This window comes from Corvus cornix, chromosome 4 (assembly GCF_000738735.6).
Source record: "Corvus cornix cornix isolate S_Up_H32 chromosome 4, ASM73873v5, whole genome shotgun sequence".
Lineage (NCBI taxonomy): Eukaryota > Metazoa > Chordata > Aves > Passeriformes > Corvidae > Corvus > Corvus cornix.
In genome coordinates this window covers 28,428,431-28,443,822 of record NC_046334.1, presented here as the reverse complement: position 1 = coordinate 28,443,822, position 15,392 = coordinate 28,428,431, and the positions used below count along the sequence as shown (strand labels likewise).

The 15,392-nt window shown below is 39.2% G+C and overlaps 1 long non-coding RNA gene across 2 annotated transcripts in view; it reads left to right on the top strand.

Annotated features, from left to right (window-relative positions):
• Positions 1 to 15,392, top strand: part of LOC104697132 — a 558,345-nt gene that overhangs the window by 292,332 nt on the left and 250,621 nt on the right. Inside the window, exons 9-12 of one of the 2 annotated variants that reach the window (XR_005601786.1) lie at positions 2,371 to 2,554; positions 3,889 to 3,956; positions 5,384 to 5,480; positions 14,817 to 14,992. This is a non-coding gene — a long non-coding RNA (uncharacterized LOC104697132). The remainder of the gene's footprint in view (positions 1 to 2,370; positions 2,555 to 3,888; positions 3,957 to 5,383; positions 5,481 to 14,816; positions 14,993 to 15,392) is intronic. The other variant, XR_005601785.1, reaches the window with a different exon arrangement.

The window sequence follows — 15,392 nt, the reverse complement described above, 5'->3', positions numbered from 1 at the left end:
AGTTTTTATGATATTTTGAACCAAATTGCCTATTTTTTCCTCAGAATAAAACTGGAAACTTTAAAAAATATGCTGTTTGTGAGTATGATGGCAGGGGCTTAAGACAGCAAATGAATATATGTGTAAGGTTAATTCAATATGTGGAGGTTAATTCAGTAAAATCAATAATTTAGTGGCTAGAGCGTTCCTTGGAGATAAGTGGGTTGTATGAGAGATGGGATCAAGTTTTCTTTGTCCCATTCCAGATAAGTGCCCAAATCTCTAGATTATATGATCAGTCTATCTTTTTCTAGTCAAAGAATTATTTATCTACTGTTCTTCACCGGTAGAGAGAAATTTGGGTTAATACCTTCCCAAAAGTCATATGCATGCCCCAGCTCTTGGATTATTAGATGTTTTATTCTACATGCTTTGATCAAAAATTAAATGAAGAACTCCCTTTACATGATTAAGAAAAGGTTTCCACACTTTCAAATGCAAAAGGTTTCCATTGAAAAATGCATCTTTTTTCCAGTCTGCCCCATCCCATGACATCACTGTTTTTGCTGTTTACATTTACTAGGCTCAGGATTTCAGTTTTATTATTTAAGATCTTGCAAGTTGCTTTACTTGGCTGGAGGCATAGAAACGAAGTAGAGGCTCTGTGACTAAAGCCATAGTCCATCACAGTGCTATAATGTACTAAAGGAATCTTTCCCCTTCTTAGCTTTAATCGTGTTTTTCTTTTTTTTCTCTGATTTCATATAAACTCAACTGGTACTCCACACACTGTTCAAACTCAGACATATTTAAAACATTACTTTTGCAGATGGTATCTTCCTATCTATTTTTATTTTTTTTTAACATATTTGTCATTTTTCACCAATGCATTTTCCAAGAAAAAGCACTTTTTGCATCTAGTTAACATTTAACTGGAACTGTCATACCTAATGCCTTAGTAATCTCTAGATGCATTGTATCAGTCTGAAGTTGCTTAAACTCAGCCCTTATGCTGTTTTCAGGCTTTCCAGATTTTCAGTGGTGTGGGTTTTCAGATTTACCTCTTCATCTCCAATATGTGTCCAGCTGATTCTTAAAAACTCTGTCAAAAATTGCTATCATTTCACAAATTTTAAAGGAAAACACAGCTCTATACCATGTGCTCAGAGCTATTGCTTGATTTATTTCTTCCACTTAATATGCCCCAGATTATATCCAGCACTTGAATACTCCCATTTCTACTTAGTTTTCTGTCTCCTTTCAAAACCATATTAGTTTATTGTTGCCTCCTGTGCAGTTCCATCTACCATCTTACTTCTTTTAACTCAGGTTTTGAACCCTGGTAATTGTAACCAGCTGGTAACGTCTCCTGGGGTTCCTGCCTCTGTAAATTTTACTTCCATTTAGCACCTGGACACATTCTCCACCATGCCTGCTCTGAAGAGCAGAGATTTGAAGGGAGTAGGACAGAGAATAATACTGCACTGTCTCTTGAACTGTAATATTCCATGATCAAAATTAAGTGCAAAGCAATTGTATTGTGTGATCTGTATAGAGTGTCAGACACAGGCAGGAACAAAATTTTGTCGCTTTCTGAAATCACCATGTTGGGAGGTTTAGTTTCTCTGAGTCTTGCCCCAAACAAACAATTGGATTCTGCTGGTACTAGATGAACAGCTTCTCTCTTTTATTGTGTGTTCTCTGGTGGGATTTCCTCTGGTGAAAATCAAACTGGTTTCCACACTGTGGCACTTCTGAAAATTGATAATTTGCTTTAATTTACAAATTTCTGCTGTTTCTGCATCTTTTGCATAGCTGAAAACCATTCTAGGGCACAGAAGTATTGTCAGCATCATATTGACTATACAGTAACAGTCGTATGCCTATCTGTATGTTTTAGCTCTTGTGCTTTTTTTAGATCTAACTACAAGGTTCAACCACATTCTTCCCCTATAAATAAACAAATGGTAGAAAGTAGGAGCCAAAGAGCTGTGAATTTGATTTTTAAAAGTATTTTCCATGTTGATTTAAAGCATGTGCAGTCATATATCCGTCAAGTAACTGGCTAGTAACTGGAAGCACAATTTCAGAGGCTTGTCACCTAAAAAAAAAATCATTGAATTCAGAATGTGTGAACTTAGAATGTGATGCTTCAGATGTATTTCACTGTGTACATTAGATATAGCTAATAAATGTAAAATATTAATACTATCTAATTTATTTTGTCCATATGGTAAGACTTTAATATTAAACACTTGTCTTTTCCTGCTGTGATAACTGGCTGTGATGTCATAAGCATGAATTATGAGTTGGTCATGCCAGGGAATTTAGACCAGGAATTTAAATTATCTGAAGAAAATTTTCTCATATTTGTCTTTTTTATTCCCCCAGTAGAATATGCCCCATGATCTCTGGCAGCTCAGATAGGAGAGGGAAGCACAACCAGGTACAGGAAATCTGCTGTGGACTGGCCTCTATATAGCAGAAAAGACCAAAAAACAGAGCTTGCCTGTGGATGAAGAAAGCTGCCTGTGCCTAAAACAGGAGTGCAGCGTGGAGAGCCAGGGATACACAGGTAGGGTTTTGCCTTCCACTTCCCTCCAAGGTTCCTGAGCATATGAGAAAACCAAAATGGGCAGTTTTGCCAGTGGGAGGAGAGGCATTTCCAGACTCCCAGTGGGTTTCATATGGGAGAAACTTTACCCAGTGCGGCAGCTCTCACCAAGCAGCTCAGGATTGCTCACAGAGTAGTCACTGTTAGAGGCACAAGAGGGCTGTGGGCTTGTTTTCAAAGGGGTTCAGGTGGCCAGTACTGAAAAGGCAGCACATGCTCAGGTGTAACTCACCTGGATACCATTCTGGAAGAGCCCACTCTGGAGGGTATATATGATTCAGGTGATGCACCAGGAAGATCATCTAGGCATAGGTGTAGTAAAATCTGAGCCATCAAAAGACAGTTTGCTGAATAAAACCCTCTGAGGTGAGCACTCACTCAACACGGAACAGTGTATTTCATTGTTCTAGTCTAGTCTAGAGGGTAATTACATTTTGTAAGGCTAGCATATCAAGAATCACACTGGAGGTCCAATGACAGTGTTTATAGCTGTCAGGTACATGGACTGAAAACGCTGACTGCCATCTCCAGCTCTACCAAGCCACTCGGGCTCTCCAATCAAATCATTATGGTCAAGGAGTGCAGTGATCACAAGCACTTGGCAGATTCCTGTTGGAGAGGGGCATTTTTCCCTTCTTTTCAAGCTGATTAGCCTTAGACCTGTAGCTTGGGTATGGAACTGAGGAACTCAGGTTAACAATTTCTGTCTCATCCACAACAAAAGCCAGCTCTGTGAACATCCTTTCAGAAAAATAATGTTTTGAAACCATATTAATATTTGCACAGAGCAAAAGGAAAGGGTGCAAACATTGTAAAAGGAGTTTATAACTCCTGTGCTGTTGCTTTTTGAAAGGCTGTGCTTGGATTTTGCAGTATTTGCCCTGCTCTTATAATGCAGGGAAAATAATGTAAGAAGAATGCAGCACTCCAGTGCTCTTTCCTCAACATACACATACACACAGATAGATGTATAAAATAGATGAAACCTTACTTCTTATTAAGGGAAAAGATATTCTTGGCAACTTACATTGGGAGATTACTGGGGGAAAATAGCTCTCTTTAAGAAAAGTAAGGAAAGTAGGTACGGGCAGTGACTTTAAATTAGACATTAAACTAATCCAGGGCTATACTTTAATAAAGGCTAGTGCTGGGAATTCTTATGGATTTTCTAGCTCATTGCTGGGATGACAGAGAAATACAATAAATGTTCTATTACTTACACAAGCTGCTGGTTTTCAGAAAATTAGTCACCAGTGACCTTTCACCCTTTGTCTTGCTGTCTTTCTCGGTAAAAGTACCTGATCAGAATCAAATGCAACCCTGCTGTATGGTGGCATCCCTGCAGGCTGCACGGGGCATCACTGTGAGTATGACTCTTAACATAGCATAAGATCAGCTTGTTTTTCTCAATGTGTAACTGCAATATTGGGGGGATGGCAGGGGAGAGGGAAAGGACAGAGGAAGAAAATGATCTTTTCATCCTAAGTTGCTCTCTTTCTCTAATTTTTAAGTGTAGAAGAAAAGGAGGCACAGTTCTATGTTTCTTAGTAACAAATGAAGCCCAAACCATAAAACATAACCAATCAAACTGCTCAGAACTAAAATTTGAGAACTGCGATATGATTTGGTGATATCCCCAACCTCACAAATCATAAACATTTGTGTTTCCTTGGTATTTTTTTATTTTCCATGAGTATCAAAACATGATGTTTATATTCTCTACAATAAGGCACAGACTTTTGCAGAGGGGGAGGGGACTATATTACTTGGTGTATACTAGCCCTTTGGTAGAATTATATTGATTAGTTTTCCAGTTAGCAGTGAGACCTCCTTCTGACCCTATTTTCAGGGTCAGTAGATCATAATGCAGAAACACTAAGAGACTGGCATCCCTCCCCACATTGCTTTTTGAAGAGTGTGCAGATGACAAAATCATCATTTTATAGATATAAAAAAATATATATATAATGTGTGTGTTTATATATATATATATAAAATCTCTACATGTACAGAAAGAGTGCGGTTGAACTGTGCTCTGAAAATGCAGGTATAAGTTATATATGATTCATAATAACATTTTTCTGTGAAAAGGAAATACATCCAGCCTCTACTGTACAATTTTAAAAGTGATTTTTGTTGTAAGCTGTTGGGTTTTTTTGAAATAGAAGAGGAATGCCTCATGACTGAGTACAGTACGGACAGATGTGAAAGAGGAATATACATCTATATTTGAAATGAAACTATTGTTCCGGGATCTTTAGTCTGAGAGCTCTCAGACATGAACTCAGAAGACAAAGAGCTGCAAGCTTGGCCCCACTGCAGGCACTCTGAGGATATCCCATGAGCAATCTGTTGACTTCCATCTTGTATTGTATGTCAACCATACATACCTCTAATTAAACAAGAAATCATTTGTCAAAACTTGCCGCACTTTTCATATCCAACATTTTCCATGGCAGGTGTATAACAGACAAAGAACAAGGACAACATGAAATACCTAAAGAATGCTTTTAGTTGCTATTTTTAATTGCTATTTGAAGCCTACATTTGAAATCCTTGGTCCTGTAAAAGGATAAGGACTGGAGTCAAGGACTCAAATATCCTCACCCTAGCACCAGGACCTTGCAGAATGCTTTTGAACTCCGGTGCTCCCTGAGCACTCTGTAACTGTAGGAGACCATGCTACTGCCCCAGTAAGAGCCAGACTGCTCTTATCATATTAAGAAAAAGAAGCTTGACTTCTAACAGCTGCTACCTCTGGTTTTCTCTGTTTCTTTAACTGAACTACAGGCTGCAAGGAGCTAATTAATATATTCCATGTTAAACATGAAGTCACCATCTGTAGAAGTAAAGGACTGGAAATAGCTCTGGAGGAAAAGAAAGTGAGGTAAGGTGTTAGAGGCCTGAGTCCTTGCACAGAGGGAGTACCTCTGCCCCTCAGAGACATCACATGGACTATACTCTGCCTGCAGCTCTGTTGCTGAAATTTCCTTCGTGGGGTTATCCATGTTCTGGTCCCAGGGTATCTGATAAAATCAACTCCCCAACTATTGTCCCTCGCCTTTCTCCCAGGTCAACAGGTCTTGCAGAGAACATGCCAACATAGCAGCATGCCTACTGCTTCATATCATCCCAGTTTCTGCAAGTCTGGAAATAGTTTGTAGAAAACAATTAGTGAATAGATGCTGCTTCTACATGGACTTTTTAGTTATGTTCAGATTTTAGTGTGGTCCAGCAGAGATGACAAAGACAGTATCCCCATCTTGCAGTAGTACAGTATGCACGCTCTCTTTACTTCCTTATTGTTACTTCCTTATCTTTTATTTTGACAGGCCTAAGGTCTGATTCTCCTGTGTGGTATGGAGCTCTCAGATTTGAAACTGAGACACAATGCCTTATTTATTTCTCATAGCAATATGTCACAGGGTTTCAGCATCCTGGTTTATGAACATAAGACGTTCATAAATCCACCCTTAAGTGACAAAGATTATCTTCTCCACTTGTTTCCCTGCTGAAGCAAAGGCAATTTCTTCTTCCTACTCGTATCTTAACACACCTGGTTTCTTCTGGAAGATTTTCTAGGATTCCTAAAATTTCCTAGTAATGGCTAAGCAATTGCCATTGTGGCCTCCATGCACCTGCATGCCAGTCAGATCAAATAACTTGCCGGGAGGGTCAGATTCCTAAAAGAAGTGAGCTGACTCCAAAGGACGTGGGTGCTGGAGTGAGCAGCTGGTCCTTCTCCAAATATTCTGGAGCACAGGTATCATCAAGCAGGCTGTCATCATATCCAGCACATGCCACATCAGTGTTGAAAACAGGCAAACAGCTGCTCGGTGGATAAGAGTGACCATATTCCATGCACACACTCTGCTTCAGTTCTTCACCAGCTGGCATTGGAGAGACCCTTCCATTTCACGATGGTCGAGAGCCCTTACTGTGTCACAGGGTGCATTCATATGGCCGTAGCCAGATGCAAAAATGGCATGATTTTCTGTGTTCCTCTGATGCATTTTTCTCTGCAAGGATCGTGCAAATATACCCTTTTTGTACTTAAAGGGCTCTTATAAAATAGAGGGACAAAAACTTTTTACGAGGGAAGATAGTGATAGGACAAGGTAGAAGAATTTTAACCTAAAAAAAAGGAGATTTAGATTAGATGTTAGGAAGAAATTCTTCCCTGTGAGGGTAGTGAGACACTGGAACAGGTTGCTCAGAGAAGCTCTAAATACCCCATCCCTGGAAGTGTCTAAGGCCAGGCTGGATGGGGCTTTGAACAATCTGGCCCGTTGGTAGGTGTCCCTGCCTATGGTAGGGGAGTTGGAACAAGCTGATCTTTAATGTCCCTTCCAACCCAAGCTCTTCTATGGTTCTATGAGATGTTAATGAGAATGTTAGTGAACTTACCCTTTTTGTCTCGATGTCTTTTAGCAATAAGAAATTATTCTGAGCCTGTTCTTGTCACGTTGGCTGAATTCGTTCACAAAATTTTCATTTAGCATCTCACTCTCTGAGCGTTTTTCTCTCTTTCTTTTCCTGTCATGGACATGTGAACCATTCGACTAACAGGTCATTCAATTGCTATGGAGAAGTGACCTCCCTGGAGAAAGGTGAGTGGCCCTGACACTTTCTGTCCCAGAGCTGTGTTGGCTGAGCTATCCCCACAGCTGGCACAGATGGGTAGATCCTTCTGCATCAGAGCATGTGAAATTAGAAATTCATGTGAAACTCACCTGATAAAAAAGACAAGTGAGCCCATCAGATTAATAGGCCACTAAATAAGCAAAGCAAGTGGTATTTCTTACCCTTTTTCAGACAAATTTTCTCACTTCATTTCATTGTCCTTTTGCTACAAGCCTTCCTGGAGCTTTGGTTAATTTTGCTAATAATTTATCTTAAAACTCAACATTGTTGCATTTTTCCAGTTTCAGCAAATGTATTCTTAATTAAGGGCCATATATATGTCAATAAAGCTGTAAAGAAGGAGTGTTTTTAACAGTGAATTATGAGAAGGGCAAAGTATAATTTTTTCCTCTAAGGGAAAATGATTTTTTTTTCTTTTGTTACTCATCGCCCTGAAAAAATTGACTGAGAGGGTAATATCCAATCCTGTCTTCTTCCTTTGCCATACCTCTTTTCCACACTTCCACAGGGCAGTTAAATTTGATAAATTGAAATAGGACTAGGAAGAACGCGCCCATCAGTAGCAGGAGGTGGGTGTAGGCAATTTAAAGTGGCCACTCTAGCACTATTTCTAAACAGCACATCATCTATATAATGCAGTATCCTTCATCATCTCTTACCTAGACAACTGCATATCAGGACCCTCACCTTATCTTTTCACATGTGTAAAACAAACCTTTAGCCTCAATAGCATATTCATCCTAGTATCTCTGCTGTTCACAGAGGATAATCCAGAGCAGAAGTCTAATACAGGATGTTTCAGTTGTCTGTTTGGAGGGGTCCTTCCTACTCCAGCATTTGTCCCAAAGATACATGCTGTCTGGGCAAAATTTGACCTTTTTGATGAATCTTCATTCTGTGGACATTTAGTATGAAGAGTATTCTTAATTTCTATTATTTACCCTACAGCATTTTATCACTTTAATTAAATTATTGGAATTTAATTATTGCTACCTGAAAAGATGAGTATAGTTGCTCCTGTGTGAGGACAAGCTTCTTATCATAAATTACCAGTAACAACAACTCTCTTCACCTTTCTCTCTTCTCTAACTCTGTAGATAGTAGAATGGCAGTTATGGTTATTTAGGACCTAAGCTTGACAACCCTTAATCATGTGGATATTCATTGCTCCCATGGTCTACCTATTTCACTGTTTGTGCTAGTTTATTTTTTGTAGGATCAAGTGAGCAATTATAAAACAAGTAAAATCCACAGAAAAATGACAGAAGTCAATTTAGAGTACAGAGAAGCGCTTACATCCCACACCTCATGGCACATACCCCAAGAGATACTCAATCATGATCATTAAAAAGGACTAGTCCTTCTGCAGCCTGAAATGGGTTCTTTTTACTTCAGAAGCATTTCCTGCCATGCCTCACACCGACCTGTTTGCTCACCATTTTGCTGGCGGGTGTTGTGGGGATGGATCCTGCTGGCAGTCGCACAGGTGGGGACTGCACAGCCACCCGGGAGATTTGTTGAACTAGTTGGGCATACCAAGCATGTGGTTGGGCTCCTGCTGCTCCTCCTAGTGACTGCTATTTTAACTTTTTATCCGGGAGTCATGCCCTCTAGCCCAGGCACTTGTGTGCTCCTCTGTATCAGCAAGATTTCTTCTCTTTTGGTTCCGCTTGACCTCTTTGGCGAGGGTGGAAAGCCCAGACACCTCTGTAGGATAGAGCCAGTAGCAGCTGCAGTGGGGGGGAGCCGACTTTCTGCCAAACCCCATCCAAGCCTGAGGCAGAGGAAGGGCTTTCCCCCAACCAGAGCTGAGGGAGAGAGACTACAGGGCACCACACACCAGCCTCAACCCTCACCAGCACTACCCTTGTGCGGGTGGGGAAGGCAGGGACCTCTCCTGGGCATTCAGACAACTCCAGACAGGGATGCAATGGCTCCAGCCCCTGTTTCACAGGAAGAAGGGGCCTGGCTGGTGGCCCAGCTTGCAGGGCTGCCAGCTCAATGTCCAGCTTTGTGCAAGATGAATTAAACAAGGTAGCACATCGACGTGTAAACCAAGCAGAATTAGGAATGAGTCCCGGCCAGAAAAGTATGGTTTTGAACCTAAATCACAAACCAAACTTTCCCTAAGGGAATGTTTAGATTCAGGGCCATCTCTTAAAATAAATAATGAATAAATAAGGTCCTGTATAGATTTCTAACTATGTCACTTTATTAACACTATAGATTTTTCAAACACTGAGGGACTGTAAGAATTGCATATACATTTCATTAGTAGGGAATTTATGACTACAAGATTGCACTTAAGGTTTGCACTGGTGCTTTATGCACCCTTTTGACCCAGTCCCTTTACTATATTCTGCCCAATATTATTTTTCATAAGTCAGGAAACGTTTTCCATATGTTTTGTAGCATTATCCAAAGGGAGTTTGCAGCTGTACTGTTCCTACTTTATCATGTTCATACTGACTGAAGTGCAGACCCCTCCTAGTGACAGTACCCATCTGAAAGATCATAACAACGCATTTTTGGCACATTATTGTTCTACTTTTGTGTCAAGCCTCCCCCACAGAACAAAATTGTTTCACAGTTTTTATTAAAATTTACTATAAATGAACAGCTGAAAAAATAAACAGAAAAGTCTGTGTGTATCTTATTTACTGTCATCACAAAAAGAATATCTCTGCTGGAACATTATAACATAACCTAACAGCCAAAACTAACTTACAGAAATAAGCAGAGACATTAGAAATGTTAAAGGTCAGGAGAGTTCATTATTTTCAGTAAGCTTAAAAGGCAACAAAGGGGCTGGGGGAGAAGAGAAAAAAAAAAAAGGCAGGAGGAAAGTTATGAAGGTACATGGGAGCAGCAGAGCTGCAGGAGGGGAAAACTCAACCAGGAACCTATGTGGCACATGGCAAAAAACCAGATGAATGTACCAATATTTTAGCTATCACGTCTTTCTACAACAAAGAAAAGTCTCTATGTTTGGCTTTCCTTTGGAAAAATAAATACATTGACCTGAAAAGCCCTAAATAAAACCCCATCTGTGAGTTATTTGAACAAATTGTAGGACCCCATTGCTGGTTTGCAATATCTGAGCTCTGATCTCACAAGTTATTCTGTAGGGGTGTGAGCTTGCTCCTGCAGGATGACTTTCAGAAACTTTGTTATAATATAGTTATTTGGGGAAAATTTTTACTCGTGTGCCATGGTCCAAGTAAAGATGTGTAAGAAGCTGCACCTTAGCTGATGGCTTCTGTGCCTCCCTATGCTCTTGCTTTCACCAGATCTGAATTTGATCTCTTCGATGTGCTTCAGTGGAAAGAGGTTTCTAATCATAACTGGAAGCAGACATATCCAAAGAATCAGTTTTAGTAAATCCCACTGAACTCTATCATGGCAGAGAGACAGTATAAATGCTCCCCATGAGTCCACTAATGAAATGCCTGGCAAAGCCAAAAAGGGCAAAGAAAAAAATAGAAATCGCAGCTGCAATATCAGCTTGAATAATAGAGCTAGGAACCAGAGAGTAATAAAAGATGAGCAAGAGGTCAGAAATAACACAATATGAAGGCAAAAGGAAGGAGAAGAATGCTTTCCAAAAAGTGAGGCAAAGAAGAAAAAATAGTGCTCTGCATCACATGAAATGCTCACATAAAATGATTTAAAAGAGGGAAACCAAAAAGTACTGTGAAGGCAAAAGTTAATTAATTTCATGAACTGTAATATTTAACACTTCACAGCTTCATGCTGGGATTATTCCCAGTAGAATCAGTACTAGGGGCCACATCCTCAATGCCAAGTCCCTAAAATGAGCGTGAAGAGAAACCTAACTTCTTTGTGATACCAAGTACTATTTTGAAGGATCCACTAACTCTTTTCTCTCTTTTTTTTTCTTTTTTTTTTTTAACCTTCTCCTGTTTGGGAATTTTGGTGCACAACTTCTGATTTAATTGAGCCTTAATCTCTTTGCTGAGAAATGATTTAGGGGCTTTTTATTCATCACTGAATGTGAAGGCAAAGGAGCAAGCACATGTGTTCCCACTCCCAGGCTGATGAGAATGGGAAGGAGCCAAGGGGTACCCAACAGAGGGCCCTTGGAAGTAAAAGTGGTGTCTTTCAGGGGATAGCTTGAGTTATCTAGATCTTAGTCCTTTCTGACTTTTGTGCTTCTAAGCATTAATTCGGGCGTCAGCTGCTGAGGTTTAGTATTTGCATAAAGATTTGTGATTTGTAGTATATTCCTGTAAAAGTATGTTCCAGACAAAGTAAAATGAAAGCTTTTATTTAATAATTTGTAGCTACAGTGGTAATTATTTATGTTAAGTAAGAATAGTGTCTATTTCTTCTTCAAAAACACAAACAGTATTTCTGGTGAAGGGAATAACATTGTTAAAAAAAAGCATTAGCTACTGGATTGTGTTTAATTATATGTGATGAGCTCATCAATTCCTCACATTCAGTCTGCAATTATAGTTCAATTTTCAGTGTTTAGAAGGAAAAAAGCACCAAATTTTTAAAGTGTTAATTTAACCTTACAATGAGAAATTATAAGGAAATTATTACTGAAGCATTCACTTTTTTAATGGGAGTACACCGATGATGGCCATTACAGAGAAGAATGAAAGAAAGCACTTTTAAAGGTAGAAACCTTCCAGCCTTGAGGCTTAAAATTAAAAGAAAGACAAAACATTTTAAAATATGAATATTCAAATATATTTAATATTTCTAATATTATCTGAATGTGATTGCTGTTCAAACACGTTGTTTTGTCTTAACATAAGTTATAGATTTTAACCCAAATTTAAAATTTCACCCACAGATAACTGCAGCATAAGCAGAATACATAGGCACATCTCAGCTGGAAAATCCTCCACATGTCACAGTTCTCGAATCAAAATGTTCAAAGTACAGCCAGGGTGCTGCCTAAACACATAGATGCATTTACATACAAGCACATGCCATGGTCGTGGCCAGGGAGGACATTGTGGTGCCCACGCTGTCCTGCTTCATGTGCAGCCCAGGAGTGAGGTCTGCTGCTCTTTGCTGCTCCATGGGCCCTCAAAATGTTGGGCATCTTCTGCTGACACATTGGTTTACGTTTCCCTGTTTAAACACAAGTGATTTCACAATTTCTCTTTTGGCAGAATTGGCTGTACAGCCCTGCTGGCAGGCTGCCTGCTACCTGCCTGTACCTCTGTGCAAATTAAAAACATATAGTCATGACATATTGGCTGATGATATTATCTCCTTAGCCTTGGGGAAACTGCTGGAGAAGGAAAATGGCTTAAACCAGAAATGTCTTACTGAGTTAGCTATTTTTGGAAACAGTGGGGCAGGAGTGCTCCTGGTGTAGGTAAATGCCATATCATTCCAACACAGAGATGAAGAAAAGAACTATGAAATGACTGTTTCAGGTAACAGTAGCTGACAGGAGTTTCACACTGTATTACCCATCCTTTCCACAGGAAATGTAATATTCTTTTTCCCCTTGTTGCCCGTGTATTTTATTTTAATCCTAGACAGCCAAAAACATACATTTAGGGAATTATTTTGAGGAAGACAAGATTTGCCCTTTAGGTATTTTTGTGTAGTCTTTGTTATTTAATTGGTGCAAATTGCAATGCCTTTGCACTGGCTATCTAAGGTAAATGTTTGATACATAGATTACAAAGTCTATGAAGTTTAATTTTTCTCATCTAGCATGCTTTGCAGCTGAACATTTGTGATTGGTCTTTTCTCTTTTCCCGGTTTTTTTTTTTTTTTGTTGTTTTTGTTTTTTTTTTTTTAATAGTGAGAACTGATCTGGAAAAGCTCCTTTTTCTTTTATGTGACATAACTGCAAAACTCATAGGTGCAAAGCCAGGCAACCACACATGCTGGTGTCTGTTCTGCCTTACATTATTATAGTTATCCTCTGCTTTCCTCTCTCAGCATAAATGTTTGCACATATAAAAAATGCTAACATACCTATAAAATACTGATACACTGTATGCAATTTTAAATGCTATCAAATTTGAAATCTCAATAAAGTGCTTTAAAATCAAATCATCATGCCTTTCAGGAAGCTTTGCCGAACCGGGTCCTGGTATTTTTTCTTCCCTCCTAATAGTAACCACATGGCTTTCAGTGGTCCTCCCTGCCGCCCAGGAGTGCTGGCTGCTCGGCACAGCATGACCATGTGACCCACCCCACCGTGACCATGCTACAGGAATTGTGATAACCTGGAAGTTATCAGAGAGCTGATTTGCCAGAATAGGTCCTTACAGGCCCCTACCTATTTTTAAAGAGCCAAGCAGACAGCCCTTAAAAAAATATTATCGTCAGAAATCTTGTTGGATATTAAGCATGCCATGGAAATGCAATAAACATGGAAAGGCAACATTGCCCAGAAAATCTTGAGCCACAAAGGGAAGGGAAAAAAGTAGTTTGCTTAGTGGTTATGAATCAATGCATGGTGTATGAATAAAAATGTAAGAGACCTTTATTAGATAAGAGAAATCTGACATGGTTTTAAGGCTTAGACTCTAAACAATAGTCTGAAAGCAAATAGAATTTCTGATCCAAGAAAAGTATTTTTCATTGCTTTGAGGTGAATAATTTTTAAATTAAGGACTGAAAACCTATGCTGTTCTTAGATAAATAAATATCTGATACATGCCAATTATCAAAAACTATTTGGATATTTTATTGTGTTTGCAAAACTAGTGAGTGCTATGAATGCTGTGAAAACTGTGATTTTTATTCAGTTGATGCAGACTGGTTTTAACAGGTATTAAAGAGCAGTTTCTGTGTAGTATAAAGATATTTAAAAGTAATCAGAACAATAAGGAAAGGTGTAATCAAGGGAATATACCTATAACTGAGTCACATCTGAAAACTTCAGACCGTAGCTTAAAAACTTACCTGAATGTCCCAGGTTGCATGACCTATATGTTTATGAAACCAAGTAGAGAAGACAAAAATAATTTTTTTTTTCTTCACAATTTCATGTATTTATTTTAAGGGGAAAAGCTGGAATACCATAGACCTCATGGCCTCATTACACAGCCTGGAGGTGCATGACGCAGTGCCAGGGCCAACACATAAAAATGATTATTTGATAGATGAGAACCAGCCTGAAGAAAAGATTACCTTTTACATATATAAGGAAATTGATCAACCTCTGATGCTCTCTGTCAGCTGATGGTGTGTCTCTGCCAGTGAAGAGTAAATCCAGCACAAGAAGAGAGGGAAAAGAGGATGAAGATAGCTGGAGAGCAGAACATCTTTGCTTTTTCACTAAAAGTGTTGTCTCAACCATGGGATCATCAGAATCAGTTTTTTGGTGTTCTGGTTTAACCAGACCTTGAAAACACCTTCCTTCTTCATCTGAATCATATACAGTGTAATTTCTTAAGGTTTTCGAGACTTTTTCTTGCCTGTTGACAAAACAAAACAAAAAAAATGGAGTTGCATCTTTCATAAGTGTTGTTTTCCCCTTTCAATTATAAGACAGAACCTAGGGAGGATCAGGACAGAAATAATTATTCTTAGTGAAACGAACACAGGATTAACTAATATTATTTTTTCTTAGGTTTTCTTTCACAGGCAGGAGGCATGTCTGTTCTACTCTGAAAAGGCTCCCTGCCATGATCCTGACGGTGGTCTAAACACAGCACCATATCTGAAACCAAGCAATGTGCAAGGACATGGACTCCATTGTATCAATTAACTCCTGAATTTTTATAGAGCTCAAGACTGTCTGCTTAGGTAAGTTCAGTAGCTGACACTGATAAAAGAGAATGTGATCTTTAGCTCTTGATACTGTTTAAAGGAATCTGCTTTGCTATTTATTGGGTTTGTAAAATGGAGTGCATGCACATGTGGTTTTGGCTTCACAAAAGAGGACATGTGCTCCTATAAAAAATTATGCTGCTGGAGACAACAGCAAATCCCTTATTTACTTTTTATCACTGGAGGATGATTTGGGGAACTTAGGAGGTTTATGCCCACAGGTCAGGTTTCATGTACATGGAGCTGTAGAGCTTGCAGAAAATTTCTGCTCAGCCAACAAATTAATTATTCCCACCATAAGGTGGAATAAGCCAGCAATTACCTACTATTGCCTTTGTTTTGGCTTTGCTTTCTCAGTCACTGGGCAGGGAAATGA